Source organism: Nicotiana attenuata, unplaced genomic scaffold (genome assembly GCF_001879085.1).
Source record: "Nicotiana attenuata strain UT unplaced genomic scaffold, NIATTr2, whole genome shotgun sequence".
NCBI lineage: Eukaryota > Viridiplantae > Streptophyta > Magnoliopsida > Solanales > Solanaceae > Nicotiana > Nicotiana attenuata.
In genome coordinates this window covers 550,504-556,236 of record NW_017670583.1, presented here as the reverse complement: position 1 = coordinate 556,236, position 5,733 = coordinate 550,504, and positions in this window count along the sequence as shown.

Sequence of the window (5,733 nt, the reverse complement as noted above, 5' to 3'; positions counted from 1 at the left end):
GTTTTGGATGACCCGGGAGCGTTTTGGTGCCTATTGTGAAAGTTAGCATTTTGGAAGATATTTTATAAGTTTGGGTTGAAGTGCGTTTCAGTGTTATCGATGTCCGTTTGGGATTCTGAGTCAAGGAGTAGCTCCGTACGGTGATTCTGGAGTTGGGAGCGCGATCGGAAGTAAGTTCGGATATCCGTGGAGCATTTTGGAGCCATTTGGCTAAAGATAGAAATTTGAAGGTTTTGAGAAGTTTGACCGGAAGTGGACTTTTTGATATCGGGGTCGGAATTCGATTCCGAAAGTTAGAGTAGGTCCGTAATGTCGGATATGACTTGTGAGCAAAAGTTGGAGTCAATCGGACGTGATTTGATAGGTTTAATCATCGAAAGTAGAAGTTTGAAATTCTAAAGTTCATAAAGCTTGGATTGGAGGTCGATTATTGGTTTTTGCATTGTTTGATATGATTTGAGGCCTCGAATAAGTCCGTAATGTGCTTTGGGACTGGTTGGTATGATTGGTTGGGTTCCGGGGGGCCTCGGATGGATTCTGGGTGGTTAACGGATCGAAAATAAAATTTTGAGAAGTGCTGAAGCTGCTGCTTCTGTCATAACCGCACCTGCGGTTGGTGGACCGCAGGTGCGAGACCGCAGATGCTGTCCTCACATCGCAGAAATGGCCCAGGGCAGGAACCGCAGATGCGGCTCCCAAGCCGCAGAAGCGGCTCCGCAGATGCGGTCCAACCTCTTTGGCCCATTTCGCAGACGTGGCCCATTTCTCGCAGATGCGGTCCCCTGACCGCAGATGCGGAAATGCTGAGTACACGTTGTTTTTGTACTCATACTACACTTTTGTGCATTTTTGTTGCACAGGCACATGCACCTCTAGTGGCCTAGTGGGCGTAGCAGCATGGTTGACACGGAAACTAGGTGAGCTGTATTTCCTCGAGGCAACCCGCAGCTAGTTTAGTCTCTCTCAGGATTCTATTTATTTTCTATCCAATTGTATTCTGGGCAGCTGTTGTACTTTATTCGATTTTTCTTAGAAATTGCTCATGCACTTGTGACACCGGGTTCTGGGATGGTTATGGAGTATTTTGTATTAATTGCTTATTATTTAATTTTACTTAAAGCAATTATCTTCTCAAATTGGTAAATTTGAAGAAAAGTCATAGTTTTCAAGAGTATTAAAATGAGAATTTAATTAAGTATTTTTGGTTGGCTAGCCTGACAGTGGTGTCCGGCGCCATCACGACCCTTAGTGGATTTTGGGTCGTGACACTCCTCTTCTCCCCCTCTTTCCTTATCTCCAACTCAAAACCTCAAAAAACCTCACCACCACCGGCGACCACCTCCACCGGCGATCCGTCGCCGCCACTGTACGATCCGCCGCCGTTACTGCCGCCCCTCAACCACCACTGCCTCTCGTTTCTCTTCTCAAACCAGTCTCGAGCAAGGTCGTGTCGTTGGTATCATTGAAACCGGACTCGGATTCGCCAGAGTTTTTGGTTTCAAGAATATCAACAATAGAAACTTGCTCGAAGTCGTACCACTACCTATCGTCATTTCCCGGATGCTCGAGTCCATGGTAAAATTCGTAATTCCTCTGCTCCGTTATTAATTTTCTTTTTTTGGGGTTTTAAGTTAGAATTAGTTTCTGTCTTGTTTCTTTATTTTATCCATTTTTGATTATGCTTGTCTAGTTGGTTTGTTAAAATCGCATCAGCAATTAGCGTGTGTTCTGTTTGGCTTTAAATAGTTTGAATTTTTTGTTTGCTCATGTTGGTTCATAGTACAATGTGTTGAAGTTTAATTACATGTTTTAATATTTGGTTTAAGTTTGAATCAATAGGGTGATATTGATGTTGTTAAAATCTGAAGTTTAGATAATTTTATCAATAAAAATACGGTACTAGTAAGCTTGCTTTTTATAGTAGGTGGCTGAAATGACTCTTTGGCTCCTGCTATAGCAGATTTCAGGCTGTCCTTTCACCTTTTGGATAGCCTTTAGCACACAAAGTCAGTCCCTTTTTGGACAGATTTTTGGTGGACCAAAATCTGTCCAAAATGTTGGCTTTTCTTTGCCTATTTAAGGGCTGCCCTTTCCTCAGTTAACGGGGGGGGGGGGGGGTGGGGGGGGGGGGGGGGGGACTCCATCACACTTCCATACATCTTTAGAACTGCTTGAACATACAAAAACATTAAAAAAAAAAAAAAAAAGTTCAGCAGTTGAACACGTGAAGAGTAAGCTGAAAATCATGAGTTTTTGGTTGAGTCTCAGAGTGCAAAATCTTTCAAAAACATATAAGAGTCTTAGAGTTTGATTCTTGAGTTCCTTCTCCTAAAGAATCACTACTTTTAGTAAGATTTCTGGGTTGTTTTAACACGGATTCACTGCTGGTTGTTGCTGTTTTCTCTGCTATTTCTGCCGTTGTTCCTGCCCACCTTACTACTATTTATTCTTTTGCTATCCAGATAATCTTTTAAGACTCGTAATGTATATCTTTTCAGCAATGGGAACAACTTGAACCTTCTGCACCATTTAAATTTGTTTGATGTGATGATAGTTTGACCACAAAAGAGCTTGGATGTTATTGTTATATATCACGCATGTAATAACGTGAATATAGTCCTTTATAATACTTGAATATCGATTTGTAAGTTGTTGAATGTGATATGTAAGTCGTTTATGGATTTTTAAGCATGTTTTCAAGCTATTGTATCCGAGTAACAATGCTAAGTATGCCATGAATGACTTTAGGTGTATAACACATAGCATGATTTCATTTTAATTGTTGAAATTTCACTGCCAATATATGCTTCTAGGAATGCAGTAATAATGTCTTTGTCAATCTGGCAATTTTGCCGGATTTGCAAAAGTGGCTATTTTTGTAAAGTGGGCTTTTATACAATTGCGACTATGTAGTTAGTGGTCATGAATGCAAACTAAGTAAAGAGCTAAGATTGTATCAACTCTGGGCCTTATTGAATCAAATAAAAGCTGGCCCATTTACCTTTAAACAACAAAATTACCCCTTTTCTTCTATATAGCATTGGGCCAAACGAAATCCATTTCTTGGTCCATTTTTAATAATAATTCAGCTAGCCCATATTATTAGTAATGCCAGATGGGCCAATAATATTCTATTCCACTAGCTTCCCATTCTCTAATGAATCATTAAACTAACGCAGCGCCTTGCAATAGCCAAATCTAAGGCGACCTTTTTTTTTGTAAATTGATACGTCGGCCCAGCTTTATTATATATAAATATTTGTTTAGTCAACTAACCTCGATAAAAATCAAGAAATTTTCTTTTACGAGATAACTTAGTCCTTTTTTTTATGTATATAATATTTAAATGGTAGGCAATTAATAGGCATGTTTTAACTTCACGGAGTCGCTTGCGTAGCGTGATGTTTAACATTTAATAAATTAATTCAACAATCTCATGTCATATCCATTAGTTTTAGTTAATTTTTTATTTAATCAATCCTTGGCTAAAATTGCGGATTCGCTTGCGTGGCGCGATAGCTAACCTTCCTTTTAATAATCTTCAAGAACTAATTTTCTCAAATGTAGTAATTTCTTTAAAAGTATTTAAAAATAATTGATTGTCATGATTTCGGATTCGCTTGCTAGGTGCAATTATGACAAGTTAATTAATTATTTTTTTATTCGATCACGCTTTCGCTCGCGTAGCGTGGCTATGACAACATAATTTATCCAAAAAATCATTTTTTTCTTAATAAATCTAATAATAAAGAAACAAAAGCGGATAGGTAAAACATATAAATTAAATAAAGCACACTTTTTCCAAAATTAATTCAAGCCAAGCTTAGTCAATAAAAGCGACCGTGCTAGAACCACGGGACTCGCGGAATGCCTTACACCTTCTCCCCGGTCAACAGAATTCCTTACCCGAACTTTGTTTTCGCGGACCGATAAAAATAGAATTAAACCTTCCTTTGACTAGGGATTCAAATAAATGGTGACTTGGAACACCCAAAAAATCAATTCCAAGTGGCGACTTTGTAAACAAAATAACCCCTATTCAAATTTGTCATTTTAATTGGAAAAACTCTTTAACCCACCCACAATCCATAACATCTATATCTTTTTTTGGGGTAGAAAAAGGGGTGTGACAGCATTGGCTCTACTAAATCAGGGATGAGAGAGAGATAGGAGGTGAGAGGGAGATGGGGCGGAAGGAAGAAGAAGAAGAAGAATAGGTTTGGGAGTTGGGAAAGGTGCCGGTGTGCATAAAACCTAAAAAGGGTTTTTCTTCTTCTTTTCTTTAATGTATTTCTTTGTTAATAACAAATATCAATATTTTTAATTACAAATTACACGTGTAATTGTTTAATTGGTTCATTTGTTACGTCATTGGCAAGTGTAACTCACGCATCTGGTCTGCTGCACTCGGGTGTCTATTTGATACAGTTAATAGCCACTTGAAGTGTTTAAATGATAAAAGGGTCAGTTGAGGTGTCTGGCTGACCGTTGAAGACAACTTGAATGTGCCGTTTATGTATTTTAAATAACATAAAGAAAAAAAATCCTACTTTCATCTATACTTGCATGAATAATAAAAAAAACATTTTTCTCTCAAACGTAAAACATGTTAAAAATCAAACTCCTAATACAGTAGTATTAATTACCTTTAGACGAAGACATACACGTCCTGCAATCTCAAAGTGCTAAAACTGAGCCAAGTTTTTATAGTATTATTATCAACCTCCTCCTCTCTTTTTTTATTTTTTTTATATTTTATGATAAACTTTTTTTTTTAATTTAACTTATTTGACACGCCTATACAACTAATCAAATGTTATTTCTAGAGATTTTTTTAATAAATCCATCCACCCAAATTTTTATTGTTTAAAAATTCAAGAATAGGAAAATATAAAATTTAAACTAAGAGTTGCTAAAAAAAATACTCTATAGTTCATTTGTTCTATTTAATGCGCCTTTTCTTCCTTAAAAAGAATGATTCTTTTCTTATAAACGAAACTAATTTAATTTTAAATTTTTTATTTTTATTTTACTCTTAATGACATAATTGTATAGCCACATATTAAGACCGCAAGTTCAAAAGCATTTTTTTTTCATAATCTTCGTGCCCAATCAAATAAGTTTATATAAAACCGAATTGATGGAATATTGCTTAGTGCCAATCAAGAGTAAAGACTCATATCTAAAAGATGAAAATAAAGACAGATGAATCAAATACTAAATGCCCTTGGAATGAGAAGAAAATTAATATATCTAATATGCAATAGTTTAAAGGGATAATTTCACATAAATACAACTCACACACCTGACTTGCAACATAATAGCCTAGATATCACTTTGCAAATCTATAGCCCAAAAAATAATAGCCTAATTCCCGAAAGACAGCTTATTTTGCTCCCTCTGTATACAACTTATTAAGCATTTGATTAAAAAATGCAAATACGCAACTCAAAAATCCTGAATAATACATATTATCTGAAGGTAAGAAATTCAAACACTTTTATGTGCAATTGCTGAAGCAATCCAACAGGATAAAAGAAAATAAAAACTTGGTAAATGAATTGTAGAATCCCTCCAACGCTCATACAACACATTACACGAAAAAGAAGAAGAGAAGGAAGTGTCAAACTTCTGTAGAGGCCTCTTACACACTAACAATGTATATACATCCTTATAAACTGAAAAAATATATAATTATACAATATTATACACAAATATACACATTTATACACA